Raw genomic sequence first — 10209 nt, forward strand, 5'->3', positions numbered from 1 at the left:
TGTACTATATATATGTACTATATATATATACATGTACTATTTGTGCTATACTTGTATACAATTGGATTGGCAGCAAGTAGGTGTGTTTATAACATCATCACCACAGATACATTAGCAATGTGTTTCACTACAATGGTACCAGGTAATAAATTTTCAGCTTTCTTTTAATCTTATGGGACCACCAGCATACCTGGTCCATCATTGACTAAATATCTTTTTTTTTTTTTTTTTTGACAGGCAGAGTTAGACAGTGAGAGAGAGAGACAGAGAGAAAGGTCTTCCTTCCGTTGGTTCACCCCTAAACGGCCTCTATGGCCAGCGCTGTGCTGATCTGAAGCCAGAAGCCTGGTGCTTCCTTCTGTTCTCCCATGCGGGTGCAGGGACCAAGGACCTGGGCCATCCTCCACTGCCTTCCCGGGCCACAGCAAAGAGCTGGACTGGAAGAGGAGCAGCTGGGACAGAATCCGGTGCCCCAACCGGGACTAGAACCCGGGGTGCCGGCGCCCCAGGCGGAGGATTAGCCTAGTGAGCTGTAGCACCGGCCCATTTACTAAATATCAATAAGCAAGGCATGCATTTATCCTCAGAAATGTGATTGCTGATCTTAAGGTAGTTCCATATTCATTTTTTAAAAAAAGATTTATTCATTCATTTGCAAGGGAGAAACAGAGAGAGAAAGAGTGTGCCAGAGTGAGAGCGAGAGAGTGAGAGAGCAAAAGAGTGAGACAGAGAGAGCAAGAGAGAGAGAGAGAGAAATAGAGAGAGAGAGAGTAAGAGAGAGAGCAAGAGAGAGAGAATCTTCCATCAGTTTCTAGGCTGAAATCAGGAACCAGGAGTTTCTTCTAGGTCTTCCACATGAGTACTAGGGTTGAATCTCTTGAACCATCTTCTGCTGCTTTTTCCAGGCTCATTAGCTGGGAAATGGATGGGAGGTGGAGAAGCCAGGACTCAAACCCATATGGTGCTGGCACTGCAGGCAGCGGTGGCTTAACTCTCTACATCTCAGCTCCAGTCCCCTATATTCAATTTTTCAGCAACCTCCACACATGCTTCTTAAAGGTTGTATGAATTTAGATTCCCAGAAATATTGTTCGAGTGCCCTTTTCAACATTTGTTATCTTTTGACATTTTGAGAATAGGCATACTAACATGCATGGAATGAAATAATTGTGTAATTGTGAATCTGATTTGAAATCCTTACTTATTATTGATGTTGAGAACTTTTTCATATATGTATTGGAGACTAGTTCATCATATGTGCATGGGCGCTTATGGAGGTTCTTTCTTGCTCCTTTGGTTTGTCTATTTTTACACTAGTACCATATTGTAGGCCAGCACTGCGGCTCAGTAGGCTAATCCTCCACCTAGCGGCGCTGGCACACTGGTCCTGGTCGGGGCGCCGGATTCTGTCCCGGTTGCCCCTCTTCCAGGCCAGCTCTCTGCTGTGGCCCGGGAGTGCAGTGGAGGATGGCCCAAGTGCTTGGGCCCTGCACCCCATGGGAGACCAGGAGAAGCACCTGGCTCCTGCCTTCGGATCAGCGTGGTGTGCCGGCCGCAGCGCGCCAGCCGTGGCAGCCATTGGAGGGTGAACCAACAGCAAAGGAAGACCTTTCTCTTTGTCTCTCTCTCTCACTGTCCACTCTGCCTGTAAAAACAAACAAACAAACAAACAAAAAGTGCCATATTGTTTAGATTAGTCTTGCTTTGTATTATAATTTGAAGTCAGTCTCCAGTTTTGTTCTTATCGAGTTTGCTTTTGATTTTCAGGGTTTTTTCTAGTTACATAAGAATTTTAGGATTGTTGTTTCTATTCCTTTGAAATATGTCAAGCATTCTTTGTTTAAGGAAGATTTTGTTTATTTATCTGAAAGACAGAGTGGTAGAGAGGAGGAGAGAGAGATGGGAAGAGAGAGTAAGAGATCTACCATCTGCTATTTCATTCCCCAAATGGTTGCAATATCCAGGAGCCTGGAACTTCATCTCTATCTTCTACATAGGTGGCAGCTGCTCAAGCACTTTAGTTACCTTTCTTTGCCTTCCCAGGTACATTAGCAGGGAGCTGGATCAGAAGTAAAGCAGCAGGGACTTGAACTGGAGCTCTGGCATAGGATGCTAGCATTGCAGGCAGCAACTTAACTTGCTGTTCCAAAACAATGACCCCTATGCATTGTTTTAATCATTATTAAAATTAATTCATACCATTTCAATATTTCCAAAAGTTATAACCATTCCAGCTTCAACTCTACATCTGAAATCTCTTGGACATACCATGAACTGAAAAAGTATTTCACTTCACCATCTACATTACTTAAATTAGTTTTATGTATAAAACTCAAGGTATGGATGTGATTCATTCTGTGTCAAAAACTTCTCTATCTGTGGACCTGGTAAACTCCAGAACACTTTTCCTGCTTGTTAGAAATGGGGTAGACATTCTCATTCCAAATGTAGTACTTGGACGGAACAGGAAGACAAGGCTGAAACCCAGGAGGAAAATTCCATTGGATTTTAAGGTGTAAGGATGGTTCTCTGTAGGAACTATTTTCTGTGCCTTCTGTCATACCAGCTCCCACAGGAAGGTGGATCAAGAAAGATTTGCCAGTCCAGGCCTCGGCATCCACAACTGAGCCTTTGGATTCCTTCTTCCTTCCTTTTGCCCCATCTGTCTCCTACCCTATGCTGACAGTGTTCATGCTGGTATAAAGTTTTCAAAAGCCTTGTTGGTTTGCTGGAAATTCAGGGGGATCCAGCATGTCAGTCAAGATTGTTCCTCAATAGCTGCATCTCTGTCCCTGACTTCTGCTGAGACATTTGATTGGATTGGCCCAAGAGACGCAAACATAATCTCTTCATTGAATAGTTTCCATGCCAATACCTTGGACCTATCTTCAGAACACGCTGAGAAGGCTGAGGATTTTCCAAATCATTACTGGTTCCTTTCTGCTTAATGATGCATCCTTCAAGTTATCTCTTTATCTCACATTTTGCTGTGAGCAGCAAAGAGAGGTCAGTGTGCATCTTCTATGTTTTTCTTAATTATATCCTCAGCTAAGTGCACAGGTTTACTACTTGCAAGTTTCCACTCAACTCCAGAGCATAATTCAACGAAATACTTCCACAATTTAATTACAAGGACTGCCTTTCCTCCATTCCCTTTGCTGTGCAATAGCATGTTCATCATTTTCTTCTAATGTTTCAACAGAAGAACTGCTAGTGTCTGTATTTCTAATAGGCTTTTCAGGATAATATAAATTATTTTTTCTCGTCCAATATTTCAGAATTCTCTCAGCCTCTACTTATTATTGAATTCCAAAGCCAATATCATATTTTTATGTATCTCTTTTTTATTTTTTTTAACTTTTATTTAATGAATATAAATTTCCAAAGTACGATTTATGGATTACAATGGCTTCCCCCCAATACCGTCCCTCCCACCCACAACCCTCCCCTTTCCCACTCCCTCTCCCCTTCCATTCACATCAAGATTCATTTTCGATTATCTTAATATACAGAAGATCAGCTTAGTATACATTAAGTAAAGATTTCAACAGTTTGCTCCCACACAGAAACATAAAGTGACAAATAATAGATGATTTTTTTAAATGATGATGAAATCAGATCAGACCTATTGTCATGTTTAATCCCAGCACTTTCAAGTACCAGCATCTACATTAACTTCCTAAGCTGACATGACAACGATCCACAAACAGGAAAACTACTTCAAAAACAGAAATTACTTTTGTCAATGCCATTGAGGCAGGAATCATCAGGTCAAGATATGAGTAGGTACATACTTCCTCTGAGACTCTGGATTCCTTGGCCCTGCCTATGTTTTGGTGGTGGCAGTCAGTCCTTGCCATTTCTTCACTTGCAGCTTCATCATTAAATCTCTTCTTCCATTGTCACAGGGCATTCTACTTGTGTGTCTCTTGTTTTTCTTAGATGGCTGCAAGTTATGTTGGACTTAGGGTCAACCAAACTCTTCTGACTTTAACTCATTATATCTTCCATGATCATGGTCTATTTCCAGATAAGTTCACAACATGAAATATAGTGGGACAGGACTTCAATATATCTTTTTGGAGTGCACAGTGCATCCTTTAACAACGAGTTTCAATATAAGAAATACAAATTCATGAAAACAGAGTAAAAATAGAAATATTCCAAACTGGGAAATTTACCATGACAATCCTCAAGGAGGTGTTGCTTTCATAGTCTATTCAGTTGATAGTATTCAAGGTCTGATACATTAGGTTGAATTTGTATAACTCTACTTGTGGTGATGCTATGGCTTAATATCAGAATTGTCTCTGAGAAGAAGGAAATCCTTGAAGTAAGGAGAACATGTGAGGTAATTCTAGCAGTCCTTGTGACATAAGATATAGTTGCAACACTGAAAATGAAGTTACCTAGGCTAATCAGATGTGTATGGCTGATAAAAGAAGAGAGAGAAAGGAACCTGAAATTACCAACATCCATGGAAGAGGCACATGAAGGGGGCTTTCAAATGGGCCTCACAATGTGTGATAAGAAGAAAAGGGAGAGAATTCTCTTGTTGAACTTAGGAGACAGTAGATCATGATGTCAATTGTCAGGTTAGGCTATGAGTACACGTCTATATTGGATCACTGGATTCATCCAGATTTTTCCTGACTTCTGGGAAAACTCAGTGGAAATTGGGGAAATATAATCAACAAGCATAATCAACAATTTTTAGAATTTTTTTCTGTGGCAGGAAGTAGATCTAGAAGATAGGTGAAGTGTATGGGTTATGAAATGCATTCCTCTTCTCAATTAAAAAAAAGTTAGACACTGATATAAGTGTGTGCACTTAAGGAGGAAAGAGAGTTGAGTAGATAAATATGTGAATAAGAAATCAAATGGTGTTCTGGGAAGAACTGAGATTTAGAGCACAGAGAGAGGGATTATCTTTGGGCAGGAGACTAGAGTGACCCACACTTACAATAAAAATTAATCCAGCCATGATTATGTGCTTTCAATGGTTCTAAGAGTAAATTTCAGTCATTTTACATGTTATTTGCAATGAAAATGGGTCAAAGAAATAGAAACTGTGGCATAGATCTGATCCTGAACCATGGGTCTGAGCCTGAATTGGCTGTCTGTGATCCCTGTGAGAATGAACTCCACTGGTTCAATTACATCAGCTCACAGTGAGCCTGGAAATGAACATTTCTACGAGACTCAGCTTTCTTCTGCCTGGCTGCATTCTACTGGAAAAGAACAGTTAAGCTGTTTCAGAGCCCTCTCCCTGTCAACTAGAAAAAGGATCAAAACTAACTCGTCATATCCATGGTCATTCCTGCCTTTCCCAAGACTCTTTCTCAAAGCTCACTGGATGAAGTTGGATTTTACTCTATCTCACATGCCTTGTCTTTGACTCTGAGTCTGAATTCAAATCCTGAAAATTCTGAATAGCATTCCATCATGGGCTAATAAATAAATAGATGAGACAAGAAATATCACATAAAGCAATGAAACTGAAGAATTATGATCCTCTTTCATTTCTGTAAGCATTCTCATATTTTGAATTGTTTTAGTTCTATTTGTGTTTACAAACACAGAAATTTGCTCATAGTTTCCATTAATATGTATTAGAATTTAAAATGATCAATAATAAGCAAGAACCCTTTTATTATTGTTCATATCTGTTCTTGAATATGTGATATTTTATCATTATTAAACTGTATATAATTTTTAAAGGTTTAATTTAGCTTTCTTTATATAATATCTTTGTTTAGAAAAAAGAGAAATATGAAATATAGAACATTTGAAGATGAGATTCTTCACAATTTATTAAAATTAGAATGTTATCAAGATTATTAATTATGTTTAAATTTTAAAATGTGATAATTATTTTCCAGATCTTTCAATTATAGGAAGAGTTTTTTCTTTATTAAAAGATTTTTCAAGTTTGCATATTTTTATTCATTTCAAAGGCAGAAAGTCAGAGAGAAAGAAACAGTCAGAGAGCCAGAGGTCTTTGAACTGCTTACCCATTCTCAAAAGCCCCAGAACATCCGGGGCTGATCCAGGCCAAAGCCAGGAAAGAACTCAGTCCAGGTTTCTCCTGTTGGTGGCAGGGACCCAAGTACTTGTCCTTTTACCTGCTTCCTCTCAATGTGTGCATCAGCAGGAAGCTAGAAGCAGAAGCAGAGCCAAGACTTGGGCCAGGCACTGTGATATAGGTTGTGGTGTTCCAAATCTTAACTGATGCACTGAACACCCACCCTAATTTTTCTTTTTGATTTTATTTTCATTAAAAAATATCTTTGAGTTCCTGACTTCTGGCTACCTCTCAGTCTGGTCTCTGCTGTTGTGGATTTAGGGAGTGAACAAGTAGCTAGAAGCTTTCTTGCTCTCTACCTCTCAAACAATTTTAAGGATAATAATAATGTATTTAATCACGGATTCCAACACCCTGGCTAATGCATTTTTCCTAACTTTTTGACCACCATTATCACAATATGATATCTCTTTTTTTCCCATTAATGATAACACCCATTAAAATTATTGAATTTATTTTTATTTGAAAGGCAATGAGAGACAAAGAGAGAGAGAGAGAGAGAGAGAGAGAGAGAGAGATTTCCCATCCATTGGTTCACTTCTCAAATACTCTCAACAGCTAGGACTCAGCTAGGAAGCTGAAACTGCACTTGGTTCTCCCATGATGGCAGTGGGGACCCAAGTACTTGAGACATCACCTGCTGCCTTTCCTGGTGTGCAGGTCAGCAGGAAGTTGAGATAGGACTCACTCCTAGGAACTCTAATATGGGATGCAGAAGTCCCAAGCTGCAGTTTGACTCACTGCACCTTAATGCCAGTCCTCAAAATGCCTTTCTTTGCCTACTCTGGCAAGGTTAGCACTCTTTCCCAAAGATATTTGAGATGCCTTCTGCTCTATAACCTACATCTTCTGGGAGAATTAACCCATATACTGCACATAATTTCAACTTGATATCGGAATAGAGGGTCCATACGATATCACCATGTGCTTATTAATAAATTCCCAATATTAATAAGCCTGTTTGGGTTCTTGCTTAATATTCAGAGAAAAATTCTGAATACCAGCAAAAATGAATGAGGCAGCTTGATAGGTTATAAGCTTTTTATTCAGTTAGAGAAATGCATAAGAAAGTGAGGGCCCTATCTAAAGGAGAGAGGAAATCTGGACTTGTACCGAATACCAGCAGCCAACCACATAGAAGAGTATGCAGGCCAGGAAGCATGGGGTGGGCAGCCCAAAGACCACGCACCCTGGAGGTGCAGGGCTTCAGGGGTCAGCACTGGCAAAAGGCCAGAAAATGAAAAGGAAAAATGGCTAGGCACACTGTGTCCCAGGCTTTTAATCCACTTCCAAAGGGGAGTGGTTGATTAACCTGATTGGCTGGTGGGCACACAGGTGTGGTCACATAGGGGATGAGGTCACACAGGGGCATGGTGAAGGCGTGGTCTTCCAGCTCACAAACCAGATCATTTTTATCCTGTATGCCTGCCTACATCAGACTCATCTCCTTACCTCTTCTCATCTTCCAGGTCCCCTCTCCCTCATCCCCTTCTTCTTTCCTAACCACTTTTCCCACCAAGCTCCACACCTAATTTCAATTTCCTTCCTAGTATGTTGTTGACTTGCTACTGCCCAATGTTTTAGATCTGAGCTGCAAGGGGCACAGAGGTGAATACAATTTAGCTGTGTGATTAAGGACGTGTTATTAACTAGAATGAAAATGAGGAAGCTCCCTGGTGACTGATCCGGACTCAGACAGCAGGAAGCATTTGCTGGGGACTGGGTTGGGAGCACAGAGGAAGTTGTGCTCAGTGCTACCTGTATGAAGAAGAGAGTCAGGAGTGTCTTTAGAACTAACACATCTTATTGAATGATAGGAGGTTTTCACCTTGCAAAGGGAACAAAGCAATAGTTCTCAGTATAAATTCTCAGCAGTACTCTTTAAAAAGAGATACATGGAAACCAATCTGAAATACCACAACACATTTTGGGGAAAACACTGCTTCTGAATGACTTCTTTCTCAGGAAAGTTATTGCCTCAAGGACCTTCTGTAATACCCTAAGAAATAGAAACTGTATTGCACACACAGTGTGAATGTACTGTCTCCAGAAAGCCTTCCAAGCAGTGTGGAGGATGGAGGGGATCAAAATGAAACCAAAAGTGAAATGAAGGAGAAGCCTCTTGCATTAGTACAGTGGGAGATTGAAAGGGGAGTCTCACATGAAACAGTGTTTTGAATTTTCCCATTCATCCTCATTCCTGTGAAAATATCAGAGCTGGAGCTCCCCCCACTCACTGGACTAACGCCACAGCCTTCCAGCTGCTTGAGATGCCTACAGTCAAAGCTCCCTCATTCACACTACATTGCCTGTGCCCTGCTTGCCATGTTGTTTGGGAACATGGCAGTGAACAAAAAGACTCTACCCACGGAGTTTATTTTTTAGAGGAGGGTAGTTGCCAATTAAGTAAACATGAAAATAGCTACCATTGTGAGAAGGCAGCAAGTCTTTCTGAGGATAAGCAAAGCAGCATGAGGGCAATAGAGGGTAAAATGTTTTATTTTACATAAAATGGTCAGGGGCCAGTGATGTGGATGAGTGAAGAATGACAAGCAAGTGTCTGCTTCTGGTGCTTAGGTGTCATCCACACAGATATGGTATTTGACAAAGTTTGGAGCAAGTCACTTTCAAGGTAGCCATACAGAAAAAAAGAGTTCTGAGGATCCATGTTATGTGCCTTCCAGTATTAATAAAACCAATGAAACTGCCACACTTGTTCCCGGTGAGAGAGCGAAAAGCAAGAGTGTGTTTTGGCAGCAGGTGCAGATAATGATTCTGAAAGACAGAGGAAATGGCTAATTGTGTTGCATGAGTTTTAATTGCTGCCTATCACAGTATCACCATGCAGTGGCTCATGATTGGTCACATTTATTGACTCACAGCATCCATGGGTCAGCAGTCTGGGCATAGGTTAGTTAGCTGGGTTATATTTCAGGAACTCTGAGATTACTACCAAGGTTGCTTGGAAAATGCAGCATAATCATGTGAGAACCGTCCCTTTGTCGTGAGAAAGTTCTGTTGATGAGAAGGAAGTCATAAAATCTGCCTCCCTAGGTGAGGGGATTGCAAAATGTTGTCAATTCAAGAAGGTGGGGATAGTGGGAGATCATCTTCTGGTGGTCTGCCCCACTCATGTGAGCAACACTGATGAGAGGATAGGTAAGATGAAGACTGGGAGTGGATACTTGGATTTATCAATGAGGGATACACAATACTAACAGGAGCTGTTTCTCAGTAAAAATAAGAGTGAAAATAAGAGAGAGGAGGAAGAGGGGTTAGGATTATGGGTGGGAGGGCAGGAATTGTGGGAAGAATCACTATGTTCCTGAAGTTGTAATTATGAAGTGTATGTGGTTTATAACTCTAAAGCTGTATAGTTCTGTATTCATACCTACAGACTTACTTCTAAGAGTAGAGTTTAAAAACTTGCCATGGGACCCAAATCCTCTTAAACTGCGTGGTAGAAATACTATCTTAAGTGTTATACTGATCATATGGATAGGATTAAGGGTCTGGTAATAATAATAGATAAAATTAAAAATGAGGGCAGACTCCAATATAGTAAGCAGTCCATAGAGCAGACTCATAGAATGACAATCTCCTTACATAGCACTCTGACCTCAGAATCAGCCCTTAAGGCATTCTGATCTGGCTGAAAAGCCTATGAGGGTATTTCTGACATGGAAAGCCAAGACACTGTGATAAAAAATGTCCCACATAAAAGACTTCGGTGGGTAAGAGCCCAGTGGAAATAAGTGGTTATCAAAGAAGTATGTTTCTCTGAAGGGAGGAGAGAATTTTCACTTTCCTTATAGTCTTGTCTAAATACTGATGGAATTTATCGATTCAAAAAAACTTCCATAGCCTCAGCAGCTCATGTCAAGAGCCTCAGGTGCTAACTGACATCATACATAAGGGTGTTATTTTTAACAATTAACAACAACAGTCATGGGGCACTAAGTTCCCATGAAGGATCTCTGTCCTGAAAGAGTTGTACTATAATTATGTCTAAGTGTTCACAAAGATGTATTATTCCTGTGTGCTTCTTTAAAGTTAATTAAGTTTCTAAAAAAAAGAGAAAAAGTGAAATTGACTTCAAGATGCAAATGCATTGACTTTGAATA

At 40.4% G+C, this 10209-nt stretch overlaps 1 protein-coding gene across 5 annotated transcripts in view; it reads left to right on the top strand.

Moving 5' to 3' along the window:
• Positions 1–10209, top strand: part of SNTG1 (syntrophin gamma 1) — a 913627-nt gene that overhangs the window by 251452 nt on the left and 651966 nt on the right. The window lies entirely within an intron of this gene.

This window comes from Oryctolagus cuniculus, chromosome 6 (assembly GCF_964237555.1).
Source record: "Oryctolagus cuniculus chromosome 6, mOryCun1.1, whole genome shotgun sequence".
NCBI classification, from domain to species: Eukaryota; Metazoa; Chordata; class Mammalia; order Lagomorpha; family Leporidae; genus Oryctolagus; species Oryctolagus cuniculus.